Source organism: Lactuca virosa, chromosome 3 (genome assembly GCF_052849685.1).
Source record: "Lactuca virosa cultivar CGN04683 chromosome 3, Lactuca_virosa_CGN04683_v6, whole genome shotgun sequence".
Taxonomy (NCBI): Eukaryota; Viridiplantae; Streptophyta; class Magnoliopsida; order Asterales; family Asteraceae; genus Lactuca; species Lactuca virosa.
The window spans coordinates 205,330,711-205,343,303 of record NC_136428.1 but is presented as its reverse complement, the minus strand read 5'-3'; the positions used below and the strand labels follow the sequence as shown (position 1 = coordinate 205,343,303).

Sequence of the window (12,593 nt, the reverse complement as noted above, 5' to 3'; positions counted from 1 at the left end):
CATGATATACCCATCGGCACAGAGTTTCAAACTTTTATCAGTGTGTGGTATCTCACAGTGAATCATCAAGCTCTGTTAAGAAGATAAAGGAGAGAATGGATTGTTTCAGTCACGCTGAGGTGAAATCAGCGTGAATCATTAACATTTTAATTCGTCAACAAGAAGTAGTTTAAGCTTCTGTATCATAAAGTAAATTACAAACTAGAATCAAAGATTCACCGTTAATTCATAATGGTACCATGTCTACTACAAACAAGGAGGTCAGAGACATAAATAACCTTTTGTCATTTAAGGACCAGAAAAGTATCCCTTACGATGATGTATATGAAATTAAGGTATGCCACTTGGTTATGATCAATGTTTCAGCAGAACATGAGAATTGAGGCATACGGCAAGCATTATTCTAGGGATGGAGTTAGGTAAAAGATGATAAATCAAGAAAAATAAATACCCAAGCCTTGCAATAATTTTTTGATGTGGAACAGACAATCCCACTTTGAAAGTTTAGAAAATTCTAGACAATCAACATGAGTGGGTAACTCAATGTCATCTCAGCAGATGGTCTCGATGATGAGATAATCAAAGAGATTTAGGCACATACAACATCATGCTTCTAGGGACGATGATTTTTCTAAAGTTGCATACTAGGCTTAGAATAGCCACCGTCAAGTTGTGAAAGGTACAATGATTTCATCACAAGAGACCAAATCAGATGAAGCATAGATCTCAGCTTCAAAAACTATTACTACCGGCTTGTCAATTGTTAGCTCATTTGCTTTTGTCCAGCTTGAATGCTCCCCCTAAAGTTGTGATTCATTTTTTCAATACTTTTAGACACTCTGTCAGCACAGTGTGTGATCATAACCTTTCTCGTCAGTTTCACTAAAATGATGCAATGAAATTGCAAATCTTGAACCAAATGTGTATTGACACATTAGGTAGATCGTCACCAACACCCATTTGAAACTATATTTGAAACACTTTAAGTGCATTCTCCCCCTTATATTTCTATCAATCCAATAAAAAATATACACTTGAAACACTTTGCTTAGAACACCTGCACACGCTCATTTTTGAATTTTTTGATTATAACTAAAAAATAATCAAACCAAAATGAAATATATTTAACGACTATGAACGAAAATACATTAAAAATCTTAAGAGGAAATTAATTAAAACTTTTAGAAAATAAAACTTATAAAAATAAAATAAACATCATCCGGCGCGAGGAAACCAGACGTATCAAATGCAAATGGTATGAACACGTGTTGATTTTCCATGCAGGATTTCTCATGTTTGGTGACTTTGCCTGTAGCTGCTTTTAAAGCAGCATGTCCCGTCGTGAAACCCCCAACCCTCAAGCCCACGAGAGGGGATACCCCTGTAAGGTCCACACATGTGTGTTTCTCTCCGACCCATCCAAAAATCAAAATGTCAGCTGGTCTGAGGCTTGACCTTCCTTCTGTCGGGTCAGTCAAGAAATTAACAGGTGCCTCTTTCTTAGCGGAAACCCCGACACGCTTAAGAATGTCAAACAAAATGTCCCTAACCATATCGTGACTGTATTTGAACCCCGGGAGCTCTTTACAGTGAACTGCATGCTCTCCAAAAGAGTCCCAACATGCCTTGCGACACATCGGACATATCTCGTCAGCTGGGAATATGGGAATCATGAGTCAATATTTGAGGATAGTACGATACTCCAGGGGGACATATGTTGGCCAAGCCCATCTATAAGGATAGCTAGAAGAAAATCTTGAGCATGTGGTGCACGTAAGCACTGGAAAACCGCTTTCTGTCGAGCCGTCATGTCGAGATGCACTTCCATATCTTGGACAATTTTACAAAAAAGGGCACTCGCCAGTGTATTCTGGGATTTAGGGGGCACAATGTCTTTAGTAGTAAAACTGTTAAGGTCAAAATCCGGAAGTTTGTTACGAAGAGATGCCAATGCACAATCATAATCATAATCCATACCATATATGCTGCTACCCCGTAAGATGTGGTCTTGCAATACCCAATATTGGGCCCTTTAGGCAACTAAAGCATATGAGGTAGCCTCTATTGCCGAGTATAAACCCAAACCTCCAAACCTAATAGGTAAGGAATCAATTTGCCACTGTATGTCACCAAAGAAAGGGTCCCCACAAACCACAATGTCCTCAATCGCCCCGCGCAACCCATTGTCAAAGAGTATTGCCGCCTCCTCTATGTGAACGGGTTGACACGTCCTCAGCCCAAAGAAAAGATTAACAATACTCATACAAGACCGAAGCAGAAGGAGCTTCTTAAAAGAGTACAACGGATCATGCATAGTAATGTTATTTCACCTGGACCTTCGGATGTAGTCTTTAAAAGAATTAGTTTTACCATACAGAAAGCCTTAACGGCGCAACTTGTTGCCCGTTTGCTATCTCACTCACTGTACGATGATAATTAAATGAGCGGAAATTATTTTCATTCCCAAAAAAAAAAAAAATAAATAATAAATAATAAACATAAATAACAAAATTTAAACAAATTGATAAAATTAACAAAAGAATAAAAACTAACAAAATTAATGACTAAAAATAGTTTAACTTAAACAAAGACTAACTAGTAGTCTAGAAAATTAAATATACAAAATAAATTTAAGAACTAGAAACAAAAATACAAAAGAAAATTTAATTAATAGAATTTGAAAAATAACTAAAACACATTAAAACGAATTTAGAATAACAAAATAAATATAAAGACTAAAAATAAATAAACTTAAAAACTAGAGACATTCAAAGTTAAACATTTGGAAAACGATATTTTTTTTTGTTAAGTAGACAAAAAGCTTTTTGACAGGAAGGATAGCAAACGAATGAGACCATTATATCCCTAAGCCTTTTTCTTTGTATTATTTCTTTTTGCTTCAAAAAGTAAGAGAAGCCCATCTTCCATCATTGTCTCTTTTCCTTCTTCTTTGATCTGGAAATTGGAGTAAAACCCTTTAATTTCATCAACAAGTTTGAATCACGCAAAATCAATTTCTGCAACTTTTGTTCGTTGGAGTTCAGATCAAGATCAGTGGAGTTCAGATCAGGATCATCAATGATGTCGTTTGAAACTCCAAGCACATCCACAAATCAAAACCACAATGGAAATATATGTTTCTGATTCAGGGCGTACAAACGAAGATAAGGATTAAACATATGGTTCTAGTGATTCATAGGAACGATGATTCAGAACAAAGACGACAAAAGCATGCTATACTTGATTACCAAAGACAAGGGCTATCTTCTGAGCAACAAATATCCTTTATTTAATATGAAAGAAGAAATCGAGGAATTGATCAACAAGAAGCACTTTTACACAATTTCAGCTTTTGTTCAGACATGTGAGCATGCCAACTTTCCTTTTCTTTGTTTCCTGAGCTTGTTTTCACAAAAAAGAACCCACATGGTAGTATCATTCAATTTACTTCGCCAATTTTCATATACTTTGTACATAAACAAGGCATCAACACAATATGCACAACTCTTCTTTTCTTACTCATTATTTGAAAGCAACCTGAAAATACCATTTGGACGTATTCCTTTTCTTTTTCATCGCATAGACCAACTGGCTCCATTTTTCTAACTTTTCCTTTTGACTTCAAACTAGCATACAATGATTTTAAAAATGAAGAGGGCTCGAGCAACCAGCGGTAGAGCAACCAGCGGTAGAGGAGTCTGGGGAAAGGCAGCGAGAAAGAAAGAGGGCTCGAGCTGCGACGGACGGAGCCAATGCCGGCGAGATTGGAAACTACAATGTTGATAGAGAAAGAAACGACTACATATAACAGGCTGCCCATCGGAGAAGGTGCCATCGGATGGAGGCTTGTTTTGGGGTCGGAGTTAGGAAATGGTGGAGGGACCCAATCAGTTTTTATTATAAATAAGTATTTACTAGTTATTTAAAATGTTGGAAAAATATATAGCAAGGGTAAAATTGTCTTTTCATGTTTATTAGCGACCATAACCGAACTTGCAGTTTTGACCAAACCAGATGTACGATTTTAGTAATTTACTCTTTACTAAATGCTAACAACCTTTTTGTTTTGTGTTTTATATAGATATTGGGAAACTATACACAATAACAAAGCAATGGGAAAAAGGTCGATGGAGAAGTAGACGATAGTTAGCTAGTTTATTTTGGTAGATTCGTAGAAATGATATTAAATTGTTCTTTTGGTTGAAACTTGATTGATTTAATTATATTAAATTTCATATATATGAATATTAAACAATGTTTGCAAACTAGATCATTGAATATTATGTTTTATAAGAAGAAAACTTGACTACATGTGAGTAATATGAATTGCATCATCATTAGTTTCATATTATTTATAACTGGTTCTTGTTTCGAAAAGTAACCAAAACCTGGAAATGGTGGTCCGTCTCCCGGTTCTTATAATATCGCAAAACCGGTTCCGGTTCTAGTCCGATTCCAAAGCTTATCCCTAAACTCAATCATTAATCAACATAAACAAATCAATTTAAAATCAAGCAACATAGATAAACCTTTATAGTATTCAATATGATATTAATGAATTAAGCGTTAAACATAAATATATCTAGTGTTTCATACACATACACTATAGATACACTATAGATACGAAGAAAGTTGTTTAACATATCTTTGTTTTCAAAATCAAATAAAGATGGTGTGCCTGATCTTGAAGACGTGATTTTCAAGTAAAAAGAAGAGGTGGAGAATGACAGAAAAAACTTTACAACCTGCCAAGAGGCCGACATCAGCGGCGGACGGAGGGTAGTGAGGGAGGCCGGTGGTGGAACTTTAAACTACACAAACGAATAGGCGGAGTTCGATCGGTGAAGGTGTATGAGTCTATTGAGAGGCGGAGGCAAAAGGTGTAGCTGATTATCAGAACGATTTGACTAAGTGACTCAAACTCAGTGAGTTAGGCGCAGGCGCAGAAGAGGGTGAAATCGGAGAGGGATTATTCACAAAAAGGTTTTTAATATTCTTAGAATACTTATAGATTTTTCAAAATCTCTCTCAAAAATAAGAAAAAATAAAAACATTCAAAACTTGTTCCTAGATTCTGGGTAATTCCTAGATTGTTCATGGTGAAAACAGATTGAGATGAACATTTTTAGGACTTAGATTTCAAATATTTCCTAAATTTGAGAAAGTATATATAATCAAATACTTGATGAAATGTCAAGTTATATACCCTAACAAATATGAATGATTTTGCCACACGTCATCTTCTCCTTCATTTTGACATTTGTCATTTTTTTTAATTTTTTTGAATTATTTAATATCCACTTGTCATTTTTATAGTTTTTTGTTCTTTTTTATTCAAATTCAACCTATTAAATATCATCTCGTATTAACTAATTTTATTAATATATTAATTAATGTACATAATAACTTTCTATTTGTGAAATCCTCTTTCTATTAATATAATAATTAAGGTTGATAATACCTTCCATTTCTGAATTCATATTAATTAATTTTATTAATATAGATTAATTAAGATCAAATTACATAAATGGTCTATGTGGTTTACCAAAGGTCACAAACTCAGTTGTACATATTTTTTTATGAACATAGTCCCTGTGGTTATCAAAACTTGCGTGAATGGTCTTTTTTTGCTCACATCTTTACTTTTGGTCCTTTTAATAAACCCGTATAATACATAGGTCTCACACTTAGTATCTTAGTATACAAATAAAATACTTGGTAAATAGATAGTGAAATCAAATAAAAGACTTGACATATTATTTACCTAAAAACACACAAATATAACGAATCTGGGTCTTTGGGTTTACAATTATATCAACACGTGTTTATACCATTCTAGCAAGGTATTTTGGTTTGTTTATTTATGTGTTAGACAACTTTAGCATCCTACTTTCATTGAGTACATTGCTATTTCCACACACATAGGCATATAGTACGGAAAAATTATACAGATTAAACATAATTTGAATTCATAACGCATTAATGAATTAAATTCAATAGCAATAAAGCTTTGAAAATATAAATTCTCATCAAAACTAACAACCATAACAAACAAAATTGTCTTAAATATCGATCAAGGCAGAAAATGATAAAGTTTGACTTTTTCTAAAATGACATTGTAATTTCATGAGATAGTAATCTAGTTTTTAAGGGAGTACCTTTCGGTATTAAAAAAAGGTTTATAACCTATTATTACTTATTTTTTATGTCAAATATGCACTTCTTATTATAAACCTATTAAGAAATTATTTTCTTCGGTATTTATAGTTGTTTTTTGTTAATTTATCTCTACCTTATGCTATGTCACTTTCCTTTTTTAATAAAAATATAACAAAACCAAAACGGTTTGAGCATATTGCACCAATTACAACAAAACAATTTAAGCAATTGCGTGATACTGCCCCATATAATGGTGGCCAAAAAGGTATTTTGTGCAATAAATAGTAATGCACATTCAATTAAATTTTTTGGAAAGCAAAAGAATGTTCAAATCAAACAAAAGTAATTGGGTCATCGTTTCAAAAAGTTTTGTTAAAATTAAAGTTGTTGATTTATTTAATAAGGATAATAGAATAGTTTCTAATTTAAATTCCTGTTTTTCAAGAATGATTTTTTGATGAAGGAATAGGCGGGAGAAAGTGTCAGGAGACCAAATCAAGTGTCAATGAGATTACGATTTAAAGATGGTTAAAAACAATTGTTGTTGATTTTATGGGATTTTTGTGAAACGTATTATATTTGATTATGTAATTGTAATTGATCGGTTATTTGTCAAATGCAGTTAGGTTTTCACCTAACTTTTGTTTGGTAATTTTAAAAGACCTAATTGTTGTTACTTAATATTTTCTAATGCTTTATATCTTTATATAAACACATATAATTGTTTGTAAAAATTATGTTCTTAAATTGTAATATGTGTTTGTAATATTTAATTATGAAGTCAGTTTATGTGATTTTGTTAAATTTCTGAAATTATATAATTGTTTAATGTTTTAAACTTTGAATATAGGTCATGTGATGTTAGATTGCAATAAATTTTTTTATTGCGGATTACTAGATTTTTCAAACACCTAATTTGAAAACGTGAATAAATTGGCAATAATTAATTATCCATAGGTGGTGTTTACCTATATAAGGGGAGCTAATTGTGGTTTCTTAACATATATATTGTTTGATATGATAATGGGAAAAAGCTTACTGTTATTTGTGTTGATGCTGCTCCTTACTCTCTTTGCTACATTCATTTTACTTTTTTCCTATTTTACCTTTTTTGTTACACATATATGTTGATTTATGAAGATATTTTAATTTGTGTTTTTAATTATTATTATGGAAAGTAGATGATTATTGATGGTTTTGGAATTAAATTAACTGAGTAAATGAGATATTAGTTAGATAGAAACTATAACCCTTGTTTGTTCCATCTCCATATTTTTGTTGTTGAGATGAAAAAGATGAGTTAATGTGTGTGATTTTGAGAAAATAAATATTAAGTAAATACAAATGGTGATGGATTGTTTTGTTTGTTGCAGGTGAGACTTTTATACATTGGATAGGAAGAGATAAATGTGAATTTCCGATCCCGAAGTCATCTTGTTAGACGGATGCAGACTGTTTGAAATTATGCGATAAAGCGTTTGACCCCAAATGTGACAAAAAAACTTGTCTCTGTTACAAGTTTTGCGCTTGAAAGATAATATTATCTATGTACACAGTCACATGACTTGATTTCTATGTTGTATTTAATATCAATAAAAAGTTTGTGTCAAACTTGGTGTTCAATCTACTCTTATAATATATATATATATATATATATATATATATATATATAAAACTGCAAGATTGGTCACTGTGGTATTCAAAAAACATTGGATGGGATTAAAAAAAACTTTTCCACTTGTATAGAAGGTCCAAAATCAAAGTTTTTCCGTGTTTTGGTCCGTGAACAACTTGAAAAGACTATTTTACAATTTTCATTTCTTTTTTTCCTATTTTTAAATCTATATTAATACCTTTTCTATTTAAAAATAATAATAATAAAAGAATTAATCTACCCACCAATCCCCTCCCGTAACCGTGCATTTCTCTCTCTCTCTCTCTCTCTCTCTCTCTCTCTCTCTCTCTCTCTCTATCTATCTATCTATCTCTCTCTCTCTCTCTCTCTCTCTCTCTCTCTCTCTCTCTCTTGCTCGCTCTCTCTCTCTCTCTCCCCGTCAAAAAGATGTCGGTATCATCGCCTCTATTTTCGTCAAGAAGCCCTAATGGCATCAATGACTTCATCCAAGCAAATCCCATGTCTAACAAATTCTCAATCAAATGATTCCGCCACATTGAGGTCTGGTACTCCGAAGCCACCAACATCGCCCGACGTTTCTCATGGTGCCTTGGCATGCCCATCGTTTAGAACTCCGATCTACCTACCACCTCCGCTCCAACCAACTCCACTTTTTATTTATTGCTCCTTATTCCCCCTGCATCTACTCTGCCACCACCGTTTTTATCCTTGCCTTTTCTCGTACTGACTGCCGCAACTTCACAGCCTCCTACAGACTCACTGTCAACTCGGTCTCCATTAAAGTTGAAGACGCTAAAATTGCTTTCTCTGTCAGCGTCTCTCACTACGCTTTTCCCTCTTCTGGTCTAATCACCCATGGAAATAACTATTACATAATTGATTGATTGATTCTCAAAAGACAACTACATAAGAATATATTACGAACACCTAAAGCCTAATGGCTAAAACCTAAAGGGATTGAGCCTAAACCCTATTCGCTAACATCCCCCCTCCCTCCCCTCCCCCCCCCCCCCCCGCAATTTGATCGGGTGGAGATGATTAAACTGGAAAAATAAACAAAAGAAGAAAACATAAAAACTAGATGAAGATAACGGCATCGACGATGGAACAACTCTAACAATGGCGGCTAACATCAACTGCTCGTCGGAGAAGAAGAGAGAAGAAGCAGTGGCTACAGATTTCTTTGTAGAAAAAGAGAAGACTGGCGACAACGATGTTGATCATGCAACCAGTGGTAAAGGAGTCTGGTGAAAGGCAACAAGAACGAACGGTGAAAGGCAGCGAGAAAGAAAGAGGGCTCGGCTGCGGCGAACGGAGCCAATTCTGGAAAGATCGGAAACTGTAATGTTGATAGAGAAAGAAACGACTACGTATCAGCGGTTGCTCGACGAAGAAGGTGCCATCGGAGGGTGGAAACAGCAACATGAGAAGGGGCTGAAATGGAAAAGATATCCAAAGAAGTGGCATGCCGAGGAGGAGGCAAAAGGCTCTGAGGTACAGGTTATATGAGGAGGAGGTGGAAGTGGATGAGGCAGTGGAAGAAACCGATGAAAGAGCTCTAGTTTGTGTAACACCCGGCTTTGAAAGTGTTCGATTGTGTCTTCGGAGGCCAAAGGTATAAGCGTAATCGGACGATTCGGTCTTTTATGGGTCTCGGTTCTTATTCAGAAGGTTGTAGGGCTCGGGTGTGGAGCTTGAAGCGTAGTGTTTCTCATCACCTTTTTGTGGATATGAAGTTCGTAGGAAACAGACTTAGAATGAAGAAGTTATAGTATGTTGAAGATATTGGCATTATTGGTCCTTAGTAGAGAAGAGTGGCAAGGAGATCCCATGCATGCAAGGTGGCCAGCTCAAGAGTACGCCCAGCGTAAGCTGGGGTACGCCCAACGCAGAGGGGATACGTGGTTGCGTGTGTTGGACACGTACGCCCAGCGTACGAGAAGTACGCCCAATGTACGCTTAAAGTCCCTAAACCCTAATTTTTAGGGTCGGCTCACTATTTAAAGCACCTTAAGTCCGAGGGGGTGCGCCTCCCTTTCATTCTCAATGCCTTAAACCCTAAATTCGAGTGGTGGCTTAATCCAAGAGTGTTGTAAGCTTTGTGGGTGCATTTTGGGTGGTTTTTGGTGCATTTCAAGAAAATGGAACTTGTTGCAAAGAAGGGAATCAAGGAGGAGCTTGTGGATCTGGCATCTGGGACTCATCCTCAGCTTGATGAAGGTATAAAGCTTTGATCTTGATCATTCATCTCTTAGATCTACCATTGTGAGTTTTAGTTCATTTTGGTCCCAAGGATTGAACTTTATGGTTGAAATCTGATCCTTAGGCTTAGAGTTGCCACTCTATGTAGTTAAATGAGTCGCTAAGGTAGGAAGTTGCCATCTTGGAGGTCTTAATGGGTTCATGCATGAGTTAAGACCATTTCCATGGAAGTAGATTATAATTTTTGAGTTTGAGCTTATGTGGGTCATGCAAAGCCATCAAGTAAGCAACTTTATGGTTTAAGACGTTGAAGAGGACTTGGATCTGTAATTGTAGCTTCTGGAGTAGAGTATTAAGCACTTAATGGAAAAGTGTCTTAACAGAGGAGTACGTTGGGCTTACATGCAGGTACGCGCAGCGTACACTCCATTCAGCCAGTACGCTTAGCGTACAGAAGAGTATGCTCTGCGTACTCATCAGTTATGGGTTTGGCGTGTTTTGAACCTCGGGTTGGGCCAAGCAATGGACTTTGTGTTTTGGGGCCCTGTTGGGCCATCAGGTTTGGGATTGATATTTATTTGTGGAGGCCCATTATGGTTTTGAGCCTAATTTGGAATTGGGCCATTAAAGGACTTATGGACATTAGAGTGTTGGGCTTTTGTTTTGGGTTTGGGCCTTAGTTTTGGATCATACTGGGCCATGGGTAGAATAGTCATTTTACCCCCATGCATGCATTAAGGATTATGGTATGGGACCCAATTGTTAATTGGGTATATTGTTTGGTAGTAACAGCTTGGGAAGCTAGCGGGGCAGCAACTAAGGATTTCATGCGGGAAGCTTCTGCAGTACGAGGTGAGTCTTCTCACCATACCAATAGGTCTAAGGCACCAAGGCCGGCCCATTTTATGATAGTTGGTATACTTGTTGTGTAGAGGTGTGTGGCTTGAATAGGTGGTAATATGCGGTAGAGATAGCCTTTATGGCTAATGGTAGAGATAGCCTTTGTGGCTAACGGTAGAGATGGCCTTTGGGGCCAACGGTAGAGATGGCCTTTGGGGCCAATGGTAGAGATAGCCTTTGGGGCTAATGGTAGAGATAATCTATACCACTAAGGGTAGAGACAGCATTTGTGGCTAATGGTAGAGATAGCTTGATAGCTAATTGATATGTGATACTTGGTAGAGGTAGCTTTTATAGCTAACTGATATGCGGTATGCGGTAGAGATAGCTTTTTTAGCTAATATGATATGTGTTTTGTGGATTGTGTGTGGGGTATGCTCTGGGGGACTCATTAAGCTTTGTGCTTATGATTTACAGTTTTGGTTTCAGGTATCAACATTTTGGAAGAGAAGAGCTCGGATTGATCGCAGTGCACACACCTATGATTTCCGCAATGAATGATTTTGGGATGAACTCTGATAAATGTTTTACTTAACGAAGATTTGAAATGTTTGAAATAAATGGTGTTAATGTTTTAGCTATATTAAAAATGAAAATTTTACCCTTGATTTTCAAGTCGTTACAACTTGTTATTGGAGCCTTGGTTTGAGGGATTCGGGGATACCTTCGGGTGTGTCTGAACTCAAACCGAGGATCTGTAAAGTTTTCAAAAATTTTCAAAAGAAAATGTTTCAAGGAAAGAGTGTTCTAAGACAAGAAAGAGTGTGGTGCATGCAGTCAACCGAGCTCAAGTAAGTTTCCCCAGAATAGCCACATTTCTTATCGGTTATGATTTGATTATGAATTTGTGAATCGCATGCTAGTTAGGGCTAGGGGAGATACCTATATATGTTATATGAGCTGGTAGACTTGCATGCTAGTGTTGAGTAGTCAGCAATAGGTTGGCCTTATATGTGGTGCTTATAGCCATGAGGATATTGGATGTCATGCTGGAATGGGAATGATAATTTGTATTTGTAATTGCAATGTGTATGTTTTGAAAATTGTATACGGTTAGGATCTTATAGCCTTATAAAAGCTTATTTGACCTTATTTCCTGTGGTCTTAAAGTTGAGTCTATTATTCGACAGTCTATTAGATCATGTTCTGTGTATAATGTGCATGCATAAGGCAGCCGACAACGAGGGTGGATGTGGACAGCATGGGTTGTGGTATATGAGCTGAATGTTCTATGATAATTTGTGGGTCGGAGATTACCCTAGGGTAAGCCTAGGATAAGGTTAGCGGCAGGTGTTACCTTCTTCCGGGATGTATGTGTGGATAGACTGATTTGTCTAGTGTATGTTGGTTAGTTTTCCGTTGTCTGAATGTTGTTTTCTTTGTGCTTTGTGGGACTCTTGGTGATGTGAGTTAGCTACTAAGTGAATATGCTAAGTCACATGGGACACAGGCCGGATAATCTCAGAGTGATGGACTTGACCCTATTGCACAGCTCTTGTCTGAGTCCAACCGTTCTAGGGATGGGTCTTTTACTGGAAGGATTATCTGATCTCTGCTACATGTGGCTATATTCATGAGGTAGCTAGTTGACATTAGTGGGAATCTTTCAGCAGCTGAGGGCAGGGTGAGCTTAGGAACCTAGGAAAGCGTAGGATATGCTCCAGTGAGCTCAGTGGGGCGGTTCGATGAAGTTGGG

General features: G+C 36.4%; 1 long non-coding RNA gene across 1 annotated transcript; it reads left to right on the top strand.

The window, feature by feature from the left end:
- The first annotated feature begins 2,801 nt into the window (after positions 1 to 2,801).
- Positions 2,802 to 4,076, top strand: LOC145166923 (uncharacterized). Its single transcript, XR_013740801.1, has 2 exons — positions 2,802 to 3,364; positions 3,631 to 4,076. It is a non-coding gene; the product is annotated as an uncharacterized LOC145166923 (long non-coding RNA).
- The last annotated feature ends 8,517 nt before the right edge of the window (positions 4,077 to 12,593 follow it).